The sequence below is a fragment of the Rhea pennata genome, chromosome 7 (genome assembly GCF_028389875.1).
Source record: "Rhea pennata isolate bPtePen1 chromosome 7, bPtePen1.pri, whole genome shotgun sequence".
Classification (NCBI taxonomy): Eukaryota; Metazoa; Chordata; class Aves; order Rheiformes; family Rheidae; genus Rhea; species Rhea pennata.
This window is the reverse complement of record NC_084669.1, coordinates 18765764-18787483: the sequence shown is the minus strand read 5'-3', so window position 1 is coordinate 18787483 and position 21720 is coordinate 18765764. Positions and strand designations below refer to the sequence as shown.

At 38.6% G+C, this 21720-nt stretch overlaps 1 long non-coding RNA gene across 1 annotated transcript; it reads left to right on the top strand.

Moving 5' to 3' along the window:
* Window positions 1-11139: 11139 nt before the first annotated feature.
* LOC134142498 (uncharacterized) lies at window positions 11140-18725 on the top strand. The gene is made up of 3 exons (XR_009958896.1): window positions 11140-11236; window positions 12290-12367; window positions 18658-18725. It is a non-coding gene; the product is annotated as an uncharacterized LOC134142498 (long non-coding RNA).
* The last annotated feature ends 2995 nt before the right edge of the window (window positions 18726-21720 follow it).

Below are 21720 nucleotides of genomic sequence, written 5' to 3'. Positions count from 1 at the left end.
AAAAAAAAAAAAAGCCCTGAAAGATCTTAAGGATGCCTTAAAATCTGTTTTCATGTCAGTAGTACAGACAGGCAGACTGTAAGAGCATTTGTTTTTCCTTTTGAAGTACCCAGTTCACGTAAGCTAATTTCTCTTTTTTCCTTTGAGTCAAGTAATTTTCCATTCTACTTGGATGGGTTTTTTTTTCAGGATCTGTGCTGTTGTATATGTGGTGTATGTGTATGAAGTTCTTTGTACTTTTAAAGGTTTATAGTGTCTAAGAGAATATTAATGGGATGGCTTGGACTGAGTGCCACAGTTGCTTAATCCATAGTAAGGTGGATTTTGTTTTTAAATTAATGAGCTAAAGTGGGCCTCTTCAGGTTCTGCACCTGTTGAGTTAAATAAAATTTTATTCAAATCTTTAAACCCCAGTGGCTCTATGTAAAATGTAACAAAAGAAAGTAACTCCAGAAAATATCAAACCATAATAACCATTGCTATAACTAATGTACTCATAGCTATAGAAGGGATACTTGATGCAAAAGTAATTCATTCTGCAAGCTATGCTTAGGAGAGAACTCTGAGGTCAAGGATGATGGGGAGAGTCTCCCTCTGAGGTAGAGAGAGCAGATGTTTGTTCAGCTCTGGGGAAAGTAAGAGAAGATCATGCAAGGTGGGAAGCACCTAACTTGGTCTAGATCCAGACTCTTTCACAACACCTGGTCCAGATCCACACTCATGTTAAATAATACTTATATGTATGAGAAACAAACACATCTTGAATAGGATGTGTATATTAGTGATACTGTTGCATCTTTTACAACTTTTATGTCCTGCCACAGAAATGCTTTGTTTGCCATTTTTGGTTGCATCAATATTTATGATTTAATATTTGTAGTGATGTAAACAGGCTTTCACTTTCTGACACATTTTCTTTTTCCCCTGGAAGTTGTGCTACGTCCTGTACACGTATAACCCTGGATAGGTTTAACTTAAGGAATTCTTGCTTAAAGGATGTTTTGACTCTATAGCATGCTTTCATATTAACTCAGAAGTGCATCTATTTTCACAGAATCCTTAATATCTTTACACTAGTATCTCTGGCTGCTACTACACTATAGGTAATGTAGTCTCAGCTGGTACAGGGTTAGCTGTAGACAGTATCAGGACAGAATACAGTTCCAATACAGGATTATAACTGTATATGTTGTCCATATCATTCTTGTCAATGAATGAGTTTGCCTAATGTACATTTAGTCTTTGTTCTAGCCAAGTAGTTCAGGACATTCACTGATTTTTCTTTTCACTTTGTCAGTAGTTTTCCTGTGGAGAGCAGGACCTGTGAGTGTTCTGTTCCCTGGAAAATCTATTCAACTGGTTACAGATTAGCCAAAGTACAATCATTTTGAAGGCAGTGTGGCTTAAACTCAAATACGTAGATCTTAGTTTTGATTTTGTTTTTGTTTAGTCTTCTAGTTGCTTCAGGTAACCTTACACACCTCATTTGCATGGACTGTGTGGCAGCACTTGTACTGTTTGGGGAAGAGAGGGGTTTAATAGTTGACCTGGAAGGATTGAAAGATATGCCAGTAACATCCTTCACACAGAGCAGAGAAGGTACATTTTACATGTCTTTTCCCAAGCCTATCTGGATATCGAAATGAAGCCATATCCAGCTCTGATTTTAAATTACTTGACACATTCTGTGATACTAAATGCATCTTATTCAGGAAGCATTTCACTTCATTAATAGAAAAAATAATCCATTGTGGTACTTAAATGCAGCCTCCATAAAATGGGGGTGACTTTAATACATGAGAAAAAGCACAAAATCCCATAGTCCTCTAAGATTCTCACAAGAGGAAAGAACAGTTGAGACAAGCCAATTAACTTTTAACTTTAAATGAGTAGTCTCTATCTCTTCTCTCTAAATGAAAGACATATCAAGCCACCATAAGAATAAGAGTGCATTTCACCTTTTTACTTTACCAGTTTTCAGTGCTCTATTTAGCAAGTTAAAGTTGAGACAGATTAATATTTCCTTTAATGCTGATGATTTTCCCCTAGAAAAGTCTTTTCACAAATTTAAGGCTCATAATTTCTTTGTAGCTGTCTGCTGGCTCTGGGAGAACTGTAAAAACTTTTTTGTTTGCTTTTTCTGTTGAGAATATAGAGAAAGGTGGCTGGCAAAAGAAATCTGTTGTTTTGAAATAAAGCTATAATAAAGTAAAAAAATAAGAACAGGAGGTTTGAGTAGGTGGATTTTTTTTGTTTGTCTAGGTTTGTTTTGTTTTCTATTTGATGTCTTTGCCCATGCATTGGATTGGCAGGATACAGGTAAGAGAATTACTAACTGATAGCAAACATATAGCAAATATGACTGAATGCAAATACAAAATAGTTTAAAAAAAAAAAAAAAAAAAACAAAAAAGGTAGATCTAGCAATGCAGAGAAAAGGGGAGGCAATCTTGGAAGCAGAGGAAAGTTTGTGGAAGAGTAATTCTGCTTGCGCATGTAGTAGTTCTACAGAATTACATTTTAGTCAGAGAAATCTAAGTTTATTCCTTTCCTAAATGATAATGATTTTACTGTTTGATTACTCACTCACAGTTTAAGAACTAATTATTGTTTTTTTTAATTCAGTCACTGTGTTAGATAATATAGCTAAAATTTGAGTAAACCATAATATTCTCCCATATGCCTATCTGTACAGTGCTTATAATATTGTCTAACTGTACTGTCATGTTCTGCATCACTTTTCATTTGGAATGTGACTTTGTGACAATTTTTACAGTGAATTAAAAGCTTTCCTAAAAGCAGATCAGCCTTTAGATTTGAAAACACTTGTCTTTCACACAAACCAAAGCTTTTAAAGTAATGTACTTAATTTGTTCCTGTTGGATATAAACAACCTGTTTGCATTTTGGTTTGTGTGGTTTTGCTTTAGGTGTCAGTCTATTTGATATCATATTTCTTCATACTGATTTAAGAGCACTAAACTGTATTATCTCAGATTGTGCATTCTGGAACAAAATCCACTTTCCAGTAGTCTAGGCTATTGGAGAGTTACTGTAAATCTGTGAAAAAGGTTCCAAGTTAATTTCTCGCTTTGCTCTGTTGGTTGCCAGTCAGGGGTTGAAACCTCCTGTGGCATTATGACTAAGCTATATTTGAACTACTTAGGGGTTGTTTGCTTTTTTTGTATTGATCACCTCATATCCCATGATCATCTAGTTTCTACGGGTGATGGGTTTAAAAATGCTTTCAGGTTTTGAAAGTGTTGATTCTTATGCTGAAATATTCAACACCAATAAGTTCTTCCTTTGAAAAACTAAACTTAGTTTCTTCAACAGCCCAGGATGTTGACCAGGAACTTACAGCTCCAGGGGTGGTATGTTAGTGAAATTATTTTAAAATACCCACTTTTATTTTCCTGTATTGGCTTCTAAAAGTTAAGCATTATCCTATAATCAAAGCTGTTGAGGCAACATCAATTTAACTATGCTAGTGACTGTATTCTATTCTTCATCCCCCCTTTTTTTGTCTGAACTATTGTTACACTCACTGGCATGTGACCAAAATATGAGTGATGCATCAGGAGTAAGTTTAATATTAACTATGTGAGGAATTCTTTTAAGCTTTATTTTTTTTCCTTCCCATCTCCTAACTCCCAGTGTGCTAGCTATATTTGTGTGTATTATTTCACGTGTATCTTTGCAGTAGGTGTACTCCATACACTGCAGTACCCCCAACCTTCCACTGTTTTCCTTCTCAGTCCTATTTTTATTTGAACTTCCCTTTTCTCCAGCCCTTATGTCCCCCAGATAAGTCACCGTGTGGCAGCTAGCTTCTCTGTTAGAAGAATGTGTTTCTCCCTGGCTCAGTGCTGTAGGCTCCACTCACTAACAATAACCACTCTGGGGAGAGGGCACTGCAGTGAGCCAAGCCATCCCTTTCTCCAGATCTTAAAAACAAACAAACAACAACCAAAAAAAGCTTTAGCTCTTATTTCTGAGGTTTCTGAAGAGCCAGGCAGATGTGGTTATCCTCAATGCAGAAGGCCTATCTAGGAGAAGAGTACATGCAGGATGAGTTTCAGATCAATAAGTATTTTTCTTTTTAGTTCTCATAATTAGCTAAAAGTTGTCAAGTTCAATATACAATCATATGAAGTCCTATGTGGCATATACGGACCATATGAAATCCCAACCTATTTGACTACATTTAGACAGTCAAAGAGTTAACAGTATCTGTGTCAAGTCTGGCTATATGGCCCAATTTTTAACCAAGCCTAATTTAAATAGTACTGAGAGACATCAATGTTTGCTCAGCTAGCCTGTCACAGGATGCTGCCCTAATAGAGCCGTCTCTGGCGCTTCTAAGGCTGCCTGGTAGAAGTATGCAGGATACTTCACTTAGTAACATTAAGTCAGCAGTGCAGCAAGTTGCCTGCCTGTGCTGAGAGGCAGCGTCCTTCATTTAAGCTCTTTAAGCTCTTCTCAGTTTTCCACTTTGGAATTGCTACTGCTTGTTAATGTCAGGCAGACCATGAAAGCCAGGCACTAGCTGAAGCTCTCTGAATATATTCCTCTGTATTCTGTATTTGATTTCCTGTCCTTGTTCAAACAAGTTTTGCTAGAAATTAGTAAGTGGACAGGAAGAAAGGAACTTGCAATGTAGATTTATTACTAAACTTATGAGATTAGTGGATCAAAAGTCTTGATATTAGCCAGTCATTTATTCTAGAGATAACTCTGGAAAAATGTCTGTTTATCTGCCTTGTTTGGCTTCATTTATTCATATTCTTTTAGTACTAGACCTATAGTTGTCCTAAGAATGTCGTAAATGCAAGATCCTAATATGCTAGATTTTTGTGATTAGCCATCTCTAATTAGTTACATCTAGGTATCTCTGTAATGACTTCAAGTCAACTTGCACCTCTGACTTTTCACCCCAGAGGTGAAGGTGGAAAATGTGAAGCAGGAGAGTCTTGTGTTTTGGAAGGATCAGATCCTGGTACTAAGTTACCAGCCAGGAGGCTGCCAATTCCTTTTAGGTTTTTTAATCAAGATCAGTTTGGGAAATGTGTGGTGTTGATATCATAATTTATTTTGTCTTAATTATAGCAGATTAAAAGGTGAAAGTTCTGCAGCAAAGACTATCTTAGAGCTTTTTGTTAGTTGGTAATAGTTAGCAAAGAATTTTGCCATAGCTTGTCAAGTGTAAAAGCAGTGCTATCAAAAGAATGCAGGAAGGAACTGCTTAGGTTAGAGCTTCATTTTACAGCTATTGAGTTACTTACTCAAATAATCAGAATAAAGAAGTCTCATATGATTATGATACATGCTGGACAGAATAAATAAATCCTTTGGAACAGAGGTTTTAACAGATTTTAAGGGGGAAACAGATTTTAAAGGGAAGTATTTGTATTTCAGTTTAATAAGGACTTAACTGTGTGATGAGTTATAGCTTCTTTTTCAATAATCACATTATGCTTTTAATAACATTCAGTATTTTGCTCCTTACATCTTCAAGGCATTTGGGGAAGTATTTATTGGTGAGTATTAACGGTTCCCCTGTATATTGACAGAGAACTACAAATTTTCCACTGTTGGGGAAAGTGACTCTGCAACCTGACCACAATTAGATGTCATAAAATGTTTTCTAGCCCTTTTGCCCTTTTCATCGGTGTAATGCGTTGCAATCACGCTTCATCTATAGATTGATACATGTTCAGGTTAAACATTAACATTAGAAAAAAAAGATTGAAATGGAAACCACTATCATACATTTATTCTGAAATGTATCTCTGTCCCTAAGTATTCACACAGGAATCAAAATATGTAGTGATTTTCAAACTTGAAATGCCTGTTACATCTAGTAAATCTCAGTAACTCTTTCCCATGTCCCTCAACTACTTTTTAGCACAGATGGCTTGTGAAGAGAGAACCACAGAGAACTGAACCACATATTTGCAACTCACTTATAATTTAAAAAGTTTATTTTTGTGGGGGGTTTTTTGTCTTTTTTTTTCTCGTGGGTTTCTCAGACTGACCACAAGCAGAGCAGAAGATGGCTTTGGCTGAAGGGAATTGAAAACAAGAGGTAACTCCAGGTCAATGTTCTATTTTGCAACCAATACACGCCTTTAGTATTAGGTGCAACGTCTAGCTTAAATGCTTGTTTCACTAATGACTTGGGTTTTTAGCAAATTTGTCTGATTTTTGCAGCAAGAAAAGCAAGTACATGAGAAGTTACATTTGATAAATGAAAGAGTCATAAAATATATCTACAAGGTTCTGCATATTTATAGCTATTCAAAACTATAGCAATTTTCTTTTGTACCTTCACAATCTACCTGACATTTCTTTTGATCCAAAATTAGCCACAATTTTAATGGGTAATTTCAGCTCATAAATATTGTCGCCCCACAGCATGATCTCACAAGATGAGGGAGGAATTGTGCTTTTCCATCTTCTTGATGCTACGCTCTAGTGGTCACAGCACTTGCCAGCAGTGGGGAAAAGCAGCAGTTAAGTCTTCTGCAGTGTGATCTGAACTCCCATTACCCACATCACATGAGCTCTTAAATCCGTATTTTGCATCAGGCAGGGCCTGGGCCTCTTGCATTCAAGGTAAGTGCACTAAGTTAGACGGTTAAAGGAAGCTGTGTTCTCCTCAGCTTTGTAAATGGCGTATGAGGTCTAGTTTAATTTCTTTGACTTGCTTTTGTTAAACCTGCCCAAATGAAATAAAAACTTCCTTTCTGATTCAGAGTGAAGCAGGGCCTTCTGTTTTCTCATCTCAGCAAAATAAAATAGGCCCCCACTGCACTTTTATCTTGATTTGATCTTAATCTTTGTTTCCTAAAACTGTTTTTGGTTCAGCAGCTAAACTGAAATATTAATCACATTTAAGAATTGTCTGAAAATTCTCCTATTGGATTGTAAGACAGGCAAGAGAGGGATGGAAGGAGGCTGGAAATGAGAAAGCATTTGACAAAATGTGATCATCATTCTTCATGTCTTCATATGCAATTTTCCTGAGCAATGTGTAAAAAAAAGAAAATAAAAAAATAAAAAAAAAAATAAAATAAAAAGCCAGAGTGACTGGACTGATAGAAAATACAGAGAATATGTGAAAACCAACATGGCAAAATTTTCCCGTTATTACATAGCACAAACTTTATTAAACTCAGAAAAAATGACATGTTTTATTTTAATACAAGCAACACTATATTCTTCTAGCTGCATTTAGTTCCTTCTGTAACATCATAAACCTCAGAGGGAGCCCGTGCCTGGCCTCTGAACCACCCAAGAGTTTCCGTGCCACAGAAAACCTCTCCTTTCTAGGGAGGACCGGTGTAAGTCCGGGTCCGAGCTATTGTTCAGGAGAGCCATTAGTGGAGCAGGCAGGGATCCCTTAAGATCCTGGACTCGGTTGCTTTTCCGAGCAGTTGCAGGGGGTTTTCTCCCGATGCCAGGCTATTTGCAGACATCTTCCTGGGTGAGAGCAACAGTTCTTATCACCAATACTTACTGCTACTTTCCAGCACTTCAATCAGCAGCCCACGTTTTATAGTAAGTCAGTGTGAACAAGTGCAAATTAAGGCACTGTAAAATTCCCACTTCTAAAGCATATGGAGAAATTTCTAAGTGTCTTTTTTTTGGTGGGCATCTGCAGAAGCCATACTGACAGCAACTGTTTATGAATGCTCTCTAGACTATTTCTCCTGCAAAACTGTTCTGGACTGCAGGTAAATAAACAATTGAGTAAATTTAATTCTTCAGTTCAGTATGTATTTATTGCATATTTTTTTAGTGGAAAAATCTTGGCACTTGAAGTGCTCAAGGAGGGCATGCTTATGGAATTATTTTCATCAACAGAGATTTCAATAGCTGCACAAAAATCACAAAGACTGGAACCAAACCTAGATTTTTTTTGTTTCCTGGTTTTCTGTTCTTATTACTAGCTGGTTTTGCTGTGTGGAGTAATTAAATGTAAGCAGTTTTGAAGAATACTAGTTTTTAAAAAAAATGTATTTAAGAGTCTTCGTAAGACTTTGCATTTTTAATATAATTTTTCTAAAAATAGTGTCTTTTGATTACAAAGCTACAAGCAGTTTTGCAAAGTAGAGATACTGAGAACACTGCACCATTCACATTATGGAATATATCATGCTAAGTCCTTATGCAAGTCAGTAAAAAATCTCCTACTGACTTTGCGCAAGTTGCATAGCTGCCAACTTGTAAAAGTGCTGTCAATACAGAACTGAAGTTTTGCTTTAAAAACTTGTCAGTTTGACAACCTGATTAGGAGAGACTTTATGCAGGCTCACTAACTTAAAAAATATATTCCCAAATTCAACACCTGTTAATTCATTCTTTCCTTATTTACAAACATCATAACTCTGTGTACAGAATTATAGACCCCACAATAAAAAGATGTTTCTGATACTCTAATGTCTAAAATCTCTCCTTCTATCAGGCTTGAATGTTTTGTGACTGCTCTACCTAAAGCATAGAGGATGCCAGTAATGCATAAGCAGTGATGCAGTGACGTCCTCTGAATATTCATAAATTACCTTATTACTAAGCTGCTTCTCTGAATATTCCTAAAACACAAATACTCTCAGTTTTAATTGAGAAGGTGTTTTGTTTTGAGATATCAGAGGGTAAATAGTGTACCTGTAGGTTTTCTCCCCTGCCCTCAAGTACTACCATGCTGAACATTATGGTTGTTTTCAAGGGTCTTCTCGCTCTTCAACAAGCAAACTTTGGCAAACTGAGCAGCACACTGGTCATATTGCCTGTACAACTCAGGCCTGAGGGCAGGGATACAACAGACAGCTTCAGCAACACTGATTCTGAACATGCTAAGGAGGGAAAATAATCAAAGGAGAAAAAAAAACAGTGTGCTCATTTGCCATGGGTATTCATACTATTTAAACTTTTCTACACATTTTATTCAGTTAGAATTAATAGTGCTATAAGTTAACTTCTACAGTTCTAAGTTTGGGCTCAGTCATTCCTAATTGCTTTCTGATATAATTCCACTAGCTTCAGATGATACTGTACATGAGGTGAATTTGACCATTTCTAACAATTCTTATCATCATCATCTTCAGTATAATTATTGTGCTGATGCTGTTAATGCAAAGCATACAAACTCCAGTCGCTAATCTGTAGACAGCAGCTTCCCTAAGAATGCTGTCTTCCAAAGCTGTTGTGTACCTCTGAATGTTTCAAGTTTTGAATGATTAGACTGAAATAATAAAGTAAATTAATATCCAGCATGCGTAAGCTTAACAATTTCTGCGAGTATGTCTCTACTGGTATCTCAGCTTGGGCACGTATAATGAATCACCTTGAACCTCATCAGAATCATAATTTGTAAATGGTTCTAATTACTTAGTAAGAAGTCTTTCTAAGAAGTAAAACTTCTGCAGTCTGGTTATTTTTTTATTTATTCAGAATTAATTATTTTGTTGCCCACTAACCACTTAGTCTCTCACTCTTTTTTGTTGGTCTTTTTTTTTGTAGGAGATTGGGTGTTTGCCAGTTGTCTTCTAAACACGTTGAAGAATTCTGACTCTGCTCAAGCCGATAAATGCTTTTCATAGGCTGACGTGGAATTCATTTGGGAAGCTTGCTCAGGTCACGTACGTTGTCATCACCAAAACTGAGATTCACAGCACTGTGAAGAAAGCCAACTATTTAAACAAGTGGAGCCATCCTAAAATAGCCTAAATGTGCTAGTTTGCACTAGGTAAGAATCTGTCCCAAGCTTTTATCTCCATTTAAACTACTCATTCTAATGCAATGGACTGTTTTCTCAGAGGAGTGTTGACAGCTAACATGAAAAAAAGTCTCTGCTTAAAAACATCTGAAAGGATTTCATCTACAGAAACATGCCCAGTCTTCCATTATAAATTCTTAAATCCCTGTTAAACGCTTTTTATTCCATTATCTAAGAACAAATCACCACCTAATTACCTCCTTTTAGATACAATTAATGCATTCCTGAAACACAGTAGAATTTCCACTTAATGCTGTAATTTGTGCATTATGGACACTAGACTGCTTATAAAATGTCCCAGTAGTTTGCTAGAGAGTGCATTTATATCTTTGATACCCACTGTAGAAAAGTGGATCTATGCGCTCTGCCTATCCTACCTTGTCTGACAGGCACAGATGGCCCAGCCTGTCAGCGGGCGCTTTCTCCTGGTTGGCAGCGGTGCAGCTGGTGACTGCTGGATGGGTCAGTCCTTTGGCAGTCCTGCTGCGCTCCTCAGGGTCTTCCAGCAATGATCTGCACAGGCAAGGATGTTGCTGACCCACCATCATTGCTCCAGGATAGAGTCAGAGTTCATTTTTGTGAGTTGGATCTGATTTGCAGCTGAAAGAATGACCTCTTGTGCCAAGGCTATCTTCTGAGTAAGGAGGATCTGAAAGTAGGATGTCAGTATGAACTGTCAAATTACAGGTAAGATGCTTCATATCATAGAACACACGTTAGGCAAGCAAAAATGCTGTTTTAGACTTTTCTTGAAGTGCCTTTTCAGAGACAGTGTCAATGGCACATTGCGCAGGTATCTCTTAAATGCTAGTACAACAGTAACTGAGAGAGAGATGCAACAAACCAGATTTTGTGGTTTTTGGTTTTTTTTGGTTTTTTTTTTTTTTTTTTTTTTTTTTTTTTTTTTTTTACCTAAAATGTCTCATTGTGCTATTTTAGTTTTGCAATGGGCCTTAAATCTGAGAGTACTCAGATTTAGTACTCTCCCAAGTGCAAGGCATATTTGCCTGAGACCAGTCATCAGCGTTCATACACTTTTTCTTCTTGCAGCAACTGGACTTCCTGAGCAAGTATAAGAAAAAGAGGGGAAAAAATGGCAAATGAAATAAAACGGGCTTTTTTTTTCCTCTAGTCATTGCCAAGCCCTGTTCTTACCAATTCAGTAAGACTGCAAGTGATCAGAGGATTCTGCAGAATGCAAAGCCAACCCATCTATCGGCGCCAGGAGAAAAGACCCTGCGGAGGTAGCTGAGCTGCCCTGCCAGCATCAGCGCGTTTTAAGTGCCTGTTCATCCCTTTGTTGCCAGTCTGCTGCTGAAGAGCAAAGTGTCAGCTCTTTGAGCTGCCTGTGGCTAAAGGCACCTTTCCATTCTAATTCTGAAGCTTTACATATAGCTGTAACTACCTGCAAGGCTTTCAACAGCAAGGCCTGTTTTCCTAAGGCCAGTCATCAGAGGTTTGTTTAGCAGACTTGCTGATTACTCTACTAGCTGATGCTAAATTTTCCTTTCCTAAGCCCTTTTCTAAGCTTCACAAACTTTCTGCAAAAGTCAGGTGGGGATCCCAGCTCTGGTTTGCTTTTTGATGCTTGTCTCAAGGTTAGTATGGTGAAAATCAAAGAGGAAGGTAATGAAAATACATTTTTCTGGTAGTATGCAAGATCTGAGGAAGAAGTAGTTAATGGACAGACTAAATTCAGACTGATACATGCATGTTATCTGGCAAATGTGATTTGCAAAATTGCACCACACTGCAAGCTCAGGCTCTGGTACCTTCTGCCTGTCTGCCGACTTTGGGAGAGGAGCCCCTTGTGGAGAACTGGAACAAATTCCGAGATACCCAAAATAAGTCTTCCTTCCCACCAACCACACACTCTATAGGGGTATGTCAACTGGTCCTGGTAAAGCATCTATTTATTTAAAATTCACCTACTAGGCTATTGCATTGATTGGTATTTGGGGACAGATAATAGGTTCCTAATGTAGGAACATTAGTAGTTCCAATGTATCTGGCATTTATATGAATAAAGATACAAATCTAGCTCTGAATTTAAGTCATTTCACAATGAGCAAAAAATATGTTTATGGGAAGTACAGTGGTGTGACAGTGTGCATTTATGTTGTTTCGTGTGACATATCGTGCAATAGAGAGCGGAAAAAAATAGATGCAGTACTGGAAATAATGATTTAGAGCATTTTTAATCAGTGAATATCTAAAGGCAGAGACTTTATTGAGTGAGGAGGAGGGGAAGGAGCAGCAGCCGAGGCAGCAGCATCCCCATGCGCATCCCACTCAGCTGCCCCGTTCGGCCAGGGGCCGGGCACGGCTCCTCGCTCCATCTCGCCCTGCAGCGCCCGCGCCAGGGCAGGGCACCGATAGCTCTGTCCTTTCCCCGCCGGTTCCTCCTGACCCTAGAGACGCTCCAGTCACCCTGCACTCTTCCCGCACACTTACGTGTTCCCAAAGCCTCAGCGATTCCCTTCTCAACTTGGTACCTATTTTACTGCAGCTCCCGGTATCTCCTCCATATGCCCCTGCTCTTGGCAGCTGTGCAAATAGAGGCAACCCCAGACCTCTTCCTAATAAGGTAACTGTGATATTTTGCTTTTGATTTTAGTATGGTCAACTCATTCCGTGAGCTACATACTTTGTCCGTGACATTACTTTTTTAAATATTGGTATGCTTTGTTATCGCTGTATTTTGAGAGCAAATAGACTTTACCTGTGAATTATGGCACATTGCTCGTTTTCTCAAGTAAGGCCTGGCTGCAGCGAGGCTGGGCATTCCTGACCCTACAGTAACTTGGATAATATCTCTAGGCTTAATTTCCCCATACAAAAAAGCGGGAGCAATGTGGGGTGAACACTTAGAGTAAATAGTAGAGAGCCACAAACCATGGTAGACAGAAGGAGCCTTGTTGCTTGCTGAGTAAAGTAACCTCACTGGAATTAATCTCCCTTAAAAACATTATCTCTTGCTGCAATATATTATTTGTTTTAAGAACACACATATGTGTTTGAGAGGGATGATAATATAGTGAGTAGAATGAAGATAATTCTGGGCCTACAACAAATATAGCTGAGCTTTCGCCTGGGGTGACAGTGTCTTGATGCCAGAATAAAGAGATGCTGTTTTTTCTTTCACCTTCCTTTGAAAAACTAGCTGCAAACACACAACTGCCAACTTCTGTTGGCTCAGTTAACATGCTTTTTACAAATTAGAATTTAACCTAGTCAGTGATTAAAATAGACTTTCTTTGCTTTTATATGGTTTGTTCATATTACTCTGGATCTAGCTCAGCCTACTCTCAATTATGTGTTCTTAGTTTAAGAAACAAGTTTCGAGTTTCTGGGCATCCTTTGTGATTTTTTAAAAATAGCATACCAATAGCATACTCTCTTATGCTTAAAGGATGCTAAACCCGTGACTTTTAGTCAGCTGTTGAAACCTGATAACATCAGTAAAGAATTACTCTAAAATATTATCTGGAGCAACCCCATTTTTGCTGTGAGAAATACATTGTTCTTGATCATCTCCTCTAAGATTTATGCATATTCTGCTTCTAAAAATGTCTTCTTAAATAAACAGCAAACCTTGGAATAAACTTTTGTCCAAATCTTCACGCTATTTAGGCAGAGGAGTGTTCCTGTTCCCCAGAGGAAGATGGGCAGGACAAGCATTATTAGAATTGCATTAGCAGAACAATTCTGGACGCTCTGCATGTGTCTCTGCCTTACTGACTTCTCTTGCTGCAACCTGAACTAGTAAATGTGCAAAATAATGTGTGACTATCTGACCATATGCAATGACTCCTGATGACCCTTGGTTCCCACTCACCACTGAACATTACTTTTTTACTGTAAGCTTAGAACTGGCAGAAGTTCAGTAATAACTTTCTCTTTGGTGGATGCAACAGAGGGAAGAGGAGGTACAGTCATGCCGAAGAGGTAGCAAACCCAGATAAGAAAAGGTCTTGGGAAATGTTAGTACAACATAAGCAGTGCTAATGTTTGTCACCAGCATACTCTGCTTCTAGTAATAGATTTGGTTACTTTTTCCATACTGATAACATCAGTGCAGCCCTCATCCAGGGCCAAAAACTCCTATGGGTTTCTGTACCTAGAATTAATTTAAACTACAGTAAAAAAAGGAAGACATGCACCCTTACATAATATGTGTATTTGTCTGGTATTTGATGTATTTTCTTTTTAATCCCCTCCAAAGATGGTAAAAGTTTTCAAAATTAGGATACAAGAGATTTTCTTTTGCAGAGCATCTTAAAGTTCATTGATCTTTGCTGCTCTTTTTTTGTTATTTTGCTATACCTGTTTCAGGTATAGGTGCATACTTTCCTATTTCAGGTATTATTTCATAGTATTATCTAAGCTGAAGTCCTCTGAAAATCTAGAGGCACACTTGTAGCTCACAGTCATCTTTAAAATTCAGAACTATTTAGTCAGGAGGTAAGAGCAAAATGATATACTGTCTAAAGTCTAGAATTAAAAGTCTTGGGATTGAAAACACTTCTTTCTACAGTAGGCACTGCCTTGCACTGTTTTACTTTAGATAGTGGTACAGATGAGTTAGTAGTTTGAATAGTAAGAGTCCTGCCAGTTTCTCTGTATTTAATGGTGTTTTTCTGCTAAAAAAAAAAAAAAAAAAAAAAAAAAAAATTATCCTGGGAGGTCATTTTGTTTCTTCAGGGGAAGCTTCATGGAGAAAAAATAGGATAATATCCTAAGGCTGCAGTAATCAGCGTAATAGCACTGCAGCTATCCAGCCAGCCTCAACTTTTGTAATTCCTGGATCAAAGCAAGGGGTCTGGGTATCAGAAGCATTACTGTTATTTCTCTTTACTGAGTTTGCTTTTGTCTGCCACTACTTTCTGACTGCAGTTGCCCTCCTTTCTCTTCAACAACAGCTGGTAAGGTATAGCCAGCTCTGCCTCCGTCTGGCATCCCACTTAATGCAGCCCTGGCACCTGCTGCTCGGATTACTGTTCCCTCTTTGCATTCACAAGAGTAAAGTTCCCTAAAGGAGATCTAACAGAACCAGAAAAAATGCTGGTTCAGGCAGGGCTGGACAGGGCAGGACAGTTAAGGCAGGCAACACAGGACGGGCAGGGGATGGCCAGAGAGGAAAAGCTGCTTCTACATGGGAAAGCTGGGGCCAGGGAAGAGTCGAGCTCAGGGGAGCAGGAGCTCGCGAGCGCTGGCTGTAAGGTCAGGGTGCAGCAGCTCCCACACAGCACCAGCGGGGCAGGCGCGGGGTGGCCTGGGGCAAAGGAGAGGTGCACGTTGCTTTGAGCACCAGAAGCGGTGTATTGCCAGTGGTGAATGGTACAGCTGAGAATCAGGCTCATTTCCCTGCCGCAAAGCTCATGCGCCTCTGCTGCTCCCGGTGCCCGGGAGAGCTGGGCTGCTTTTGCACGGCAGGGTGCTGGGGCGGTGAGACACAGCACTGGGAAGGCAGAAGCTGAAGCAAGCAGCCAGCCTGCCCAGTGTGCTGATAGTCCAGATGACAGGAGACTGATGCCTTCATAACTTGAAGCGTTTTGATATGGTTGGTTGTACTCAGAGTGCCTGCAGCTCCAGGCCCTTCTCTGTAAGTTACACCGTTAAGAGCATCAGATTTCCGCAAGGACAGAGAAATTGCAGAGTGGCCAGTGAAAGAGTCCAGCTTTGAAAAAGCAATCTTAGCGAGAACATTTCAACACGAAAGGTACAATATGTGCATTTCTGGCTGTATTTTAAGTGTCTATAATGGCTGAATATTTGCCCCAGTGCTGTCCTTTCCATTTCCTTCAGCATTATCCCTTTACCTCACATTAAAGTATACAAAATGGGTAGTTTAGGTAACATCACCCATACCAACATGTTTTCTTTTCAGCATTGTAAATTATTTCCACTAAGAGCTACAGGAGGGCATTACTGGACATTGTACATGTAATTTGTATCCATCAAAATTATCTAGGACGAGGATTTTGGCCACTGAAACACAAGCACCAAATACTATTTTCTTATTTCTAACACTCCAAACGGAATCCTGAGAGTTTGTCCAGGACTGGCAAATGCTGAAGGCATCTGCTCTTGGATGGCAAAGAGCTGCTTCTGGTAATTTAACCAGGAGAACTAAAAGCTCTGATCAAACTCTCAGTCAGCAGAGAAATTCCGATTGGCGTCTTTCAGAATTCAGCTCTATACTTACGGGCTGCATCCGGAGCAATCATGTTCTCAGCTTTTGTGTTTCATTTTTGTGGTGATTTGAATCTTTTTTTTTTTTTTTTTTTTTTTTTTTTTTTTTTTTTTTTTTTTTTTGGTAGGAGATGGTATCACACCTGCATGCCTATGGTGTGGTCTAGAGCTTCTGAGTACTCCTGTGATATAAATATTGACTGATAAAACTTAGGTGAAAATTTACCATGTTGCGTAATGACCCAGCGTTGGCAGCTGCACAGCTGGTGGCTGAGACCTGCCAGGTTGCATCGTATGACGGGGCAGCACCTGGACTGTGCGCAGGTGAGCCTGGGCTTTCTGTGTCCCGAACGGGCATGTGCCACGTGGCTCTGGAAAACGTGGGCCAGCTGACCTTATGGCTGTTGCCAAAACAATTTTAACATATCAGCTGAGAAGATTAAAAATTTTCCTGTGGTTGCTAGGAATGTTTTAAAGAGCATACTTTTCTGCTACCCAAAAGCTGTCTTTTATTATTTTACTGTTCGCTGAGATTTGAAAACCTGAATACATACGTATTGATAATAGGGCTGGCTGTCAGTGAATGAGTCCCAGGGTGTTACCATATTTCACAGTTAGTAGGTATGAAGATAGAATCAAAGCCACTTTGTGATTTCGTTTTTGGCAATACTGCTTTCAAAAAAGTTTAAATACTTGGTTAGAGGCAAATTGAAATGCTTAAAAAGGCAGGAGAGAAGGGGAAGAATTCTTGCTCATGACATTTTTATTTTATCTAAACTGTGGAACGTTTACCTTTTTGTTTGCTAAATGTAGAAAAAGCACATCTATTTTGACTAAGAGTGGCATCTGGGAAAAAGTGTTAAAATACAGAAAACCAAGGGTAGAAAATGGTTCATTGTGCCGTAGCAGGGTTGTGTTGCATATTTTTGGAAGATGTTAGTGGCAGAATGTGTTTAAAAAAAAAAAAAAAAAAAAAAAAGGCCTTAAGAAGAATTTCATGCTTTGTACTAACTTATATGTTATTCCAATGCAGCATGCAAGTTTGGCAAGAGGTTTTTTTTGTTTTTTTTTTTTTTTTTCTGATCCAACTGGAAAAGCAATCTCTGTTTCCTGCTACAGTAACAGTGGTGCTGCAGAGGCCCCCAGGGAGGCCCTCCGCTCTGCTGCCATCTTCTCACATGCCTGCCTTCATTGTGCAAGCATCAGGTTACAAAAGCAAAGTTTGCACATGCTACTGAACCCTGCAGATGGAATTGCGACACTGTATTTTATGACATGCTTTGGCACTTATGGAATATTTTACTGAAAGCAGATCCTTCAGAGTACTGAAGGTTTGCTTTGTGGCTTCTCCGAACATGGAGCAAAGACTGAAACTCACTGCAGGGCTTCAGAGGTTTCTGTAAGGTTGTGGTGACCTGTAGGAGCCCTGCACACGCCACCTGAGCTGGAGGGGAGGGTTAGTCGTTTCAGACCTGGGAATGAAGTGAGCCTTTATTGTAAAAAGGAACGTATGTTTGAGCCTGTGATCCCTGCGCTCTAGCCTCTAAAAAAAAGAAAGGAAAGCTTTCCACTGCTACCTGACCTTTGAATTTAATGATAATTGGATTTAAGTGAGTGGAAGTCATAAGACTTTGCTAATAAGATAGCAGAAGAAATCTGTGTCATATGCAAGGTACGTAGGTGAGGTGAAGACTGATGTTAACTATGGCACCATAGTTAACATGGTTAACTCTTAAAATATTGGCTTAAAAGAGAAGCTGACAGCAGCTTGCATTTTTAAACAGGTAGTCTAAGGTGGTGTTTCGCAAAGTACAAAGCACAACCCTGTAGAGACATGAGGGTTATCCAGGATGGGCGATGAATGGGAAGGAAACATGCAGGACTTCAGCAGGAGGTAGTAAAATTGCCAGGTTACACCATTTTGCTCTTTTTCCTGAAGCAGAAAGAACAACCTTTGGAAGTTTAAGATATCCTAGTACAGATGAAGGGAAATGGTTGTCCTGGGTTACCAGATGAGTGTTTATCAAGGCTGTGCACTGTTACAGAAACTAAATTGATAAAACCAGACAAAAAGACTTACCCAGTGTTTCTCTTCACCTTCTCAATTGTAAAGAAATGTATCTAGGGCGCACACAATCCATTCGAGCTCCAATTTGACAGTATACTATCTAAAGCATATATTTAAAGCTCAGTAGGTACTAGAACACAACATTGCAAAGTTGTATCTGCCTGTATTTGGGCTATGTAGTACTTTTAGTTTAAGCTGGATACATAAAACAATGTGCAACTGTATTGGGGAAGGAAGGAGAAAAAGGGAGAATGAGAATACCATTGCCTTTGCACTCCAGCTACACTAAACAAAACTAACTGTTTTTGCAAACAGCCTTTGTAGTTCTGAATTCATCATAAGAGAACCAAAGTAGTGATCCAAAAGACTAATTTCAGCAGCAAATGCAGACAAAATGAGAAAAGATTCTGCTTTTGATTATTAAGTCCTATCCTGAGGTATTCAACTTAGCCCATCAGACAGTTATTAATTAACATCACACTAGCATAAATATCTTTATTTAGTAAAACAGAAAAAGCAGTTAAGCAATCCCTATTTTAGATCATCATTCTAGACTTATTAGGGTAAACTTTTGGCTGAAATTCTTTAATTTATTTATTTTTAAATCTTAACAGGTGCTCAAAGAGGATGGAAACTTCTATTGAAACAGATCCAAGAGCTATATTTCATCATGCTCAAGGCAGACTTTATCAAAAAGCATCATTTGTATTGGCGGTCTTTCAAAGACTACCCTCTAACTATGCTCAAATCAGGTTAGTTCCACAGATAACTCCTACTTTATTCTGAACATTGCTTCAAAGATTGCAATCACACAAGTTAAAAAGAAGACTTTTAAATTTTAACTGACCTTAAGTTTCTTGCTGATATATTAAGCTCATGTTACCTGTGATTGGTAAATATATATTTTTAGCCACCTGCCCATTAGTAAACAGATGGAAGCTGATCAAAAACATTCCACTCCTCTGGGTTTTGAATGCAACCATCATAGATTTTTTTAGTAAAAAGTTACAAGGTACTTCACAATTGTGATTGTAAATACATTGTACCATGTATTGTAAAAAAATTCTTCTCCATTGCTTACAAAGCATTAATGCTGGTGCGCTTTAGAAAATCAACAGTCTTTTAAAGCTGGAAATGGTTTTACTCATTTTTCTTCCCTCTCTCCATAAGAAAGAGTTATAAAAAGTAGAAATGTTTTCTTTTCCACAGGCTATGAACTACACATTTAACTGCCTATTAGGTAGGCAGCCCACAGTTCAGCAAAGTGATCTTCGTCATGATGGTGCTACAGACCTCTGCCAGGCATCAGACTTGGACTTAAAAAAAAAAGAAATGGCAGTGCTTCCTTGCACTTTTTTTACAAAATAAACTTTGTGGGTGAATCCCATAAGCAGAGCACCAGTTCCAGAAAATAACGCTGGCACTTACTTTATCCTCACTGAATATTTAGACCCTTGCTTATGTAAGTGAGGCAGTTGTACATTTTTGTACTCTCATTCCAGGGTTTCTGCACTCTCAGCAGTTACATTTGCTCAGGAAATTGTGAGTTTAGGCAAGAAGGGATTTTGAGATTTTTACTGCAATTGTAACAGTGAGAGATGTTCTTTGTATTGCTTTCCTTTTTTTCATTGTTTTTGTTTTGTTTTGTTTTTCCTTTAATGGAAGTTGAGTGAAAGATTCAGGGAGAGGCTTCAGGGGTAAGATTCATTGGCCATTTCTGGGCCATGATCCTTGCAGATTCAAAAGCCTATTCCAGACTACTCCAATGAATTAGAAATGCAGAGGTTTGTTTCCCTGGTGCTCAGTCCCTGAGGGGAGATGTATCTGCCCTGGAGTCCCAGATATTATTTGGGTACAGGTTTCTGGCCATGTGCATCTAGTTACAAGGTTGGAATCAACTATGTTACGAGTATCTGTCTTTCCTTTTTATGAAAAGAATAATGTAATAATAATAATAGAGGGAACAAAGTCTTTTTTAAATTTCTTTTCACACTGGGAAAACTTCAGCTTAAGCCTAAGATTCTTCTGATGGAGGGGGGAAGGTCAAACATACTTAGCTGCTAAAATTTTATTTCTTTTCTTTTTGGAAAAAAATAGCATGCATTTAATATAGCTCTGTAATCCTCTTTCTCCTGATATCTCTCGTCTTTCTTCCTGAGCAGTAATTTTCTGAAACATGCTTTTGTCTGGTCTGTCACTGATTGTTAGTTATTCTGAAAATGTCGTCTTTGTGTTTGAAGGGATTTGGTCTGGCTGCCTGACAGAAGGCTGCAAAAACCAGCCCTCTGCTCTTGGTCCACTGCGTGACTTCGACTGTGCCAGTGCTGAGTCTAGACTTCAGCTTACCAGGTATGTTACAGTGGAGACTCACAAGCTACCGTGCCTTCATTACTAAAAACCGACAAAGTCGAAGAGAGGAATGGGAAAGATACTCTGCTTTTCAAAGTAGGACATGTAGCACAGCTGTGCACTGTGATCTGAATGGCGGCAGCACGCTATAGCTGGAGGAAAGAGATTGCGCAGACCTAAAAAAAACCTGTCACTATACAAGCTACAAAATAAATATTTGCCTTACAGCAGGCCCCTTCAGGGACTCTGTTCATGTGTAACATGCTGCATACACTGGCTGATGTCCTAGTGATACAGTGAACTAGAAAATGTGCTGTTCAGATGCACGTACCTTTGAATGAAGCTTTGAACTAGCTTCATTCAAAAAACCTTTATTAGCTTCGGTGCTATGCCTCTGATAACTAATCACCCTCCAGTCAGAATGGAAGAGCCCACACTTTCCGTAAGCTTGCAAGTATTACTGAAGTTTGGCAGTTGCACTTCAGGAGACAAAATAATTCCTTCGTTCTTACATCTTTTAGTCTGTGTTTTTAAAGTTTTTAAGAGCCACTACTTTCTTCCCTGTGAAGAGCCATCTTGGTTCACTTCAGGGAACACTGAGTGTACGGGTTGTACAGGGCTCACTTCTACTATATATTTTCCATTTCAAAGGTCTTTTTATTTCTTCAGTGAAAATTTTACAGAGTTTAAAAAAATGCATCAGCTAGGCTTCTCACTGTAAGTTTTTCCTAATGCTGGTAATTCTGTATGAAAAATAGACCTCATATTTTTTCATCTCTGAGGCCAAAAGAATGTAATAAAAAGCCTGAGATAAAAGATTCACTGAAATACTTAAGTTCTCTGAAGTATCAAGCCTGTTCAGCAATATGCTTATAAAATATAGAGCAGAACAGATCATTAAATTAAAAAAAATCTAACCTGAACATTACAACTTAGACCAGAGACTTTTCTGAATTAGTTTCTAGTTGAACTAGATGCTGTTTTTTCTTAAAAAAAAAAAAAAAAAAAAAAAAATCTTAATCTTGATTTTAAAATGGAGCCAGAAGTTTTGTTCCAGCAGTTCAAACAGTCAGGTTTTGAGTATCTCCACAGTTGGAGACTCCACAACCTCTCTGGCAACCTGCTCCCAGTGGTCAATCACTTTCATAGTGAAAAAGTTTGTTCTTATGTTTAAATGCAATTTCCTCTATTTTGATTTGTGCCTTTTGCCACTTGTCCTGAGTAAAGTCTGGCTTGATCTTCTTTACTCCCTCCTATCAGGTATTCACACTGGTAAGATGTTCAATTAATTATCTTCTGTTGATCCCAAATTCTTTTTAGAAGTATTT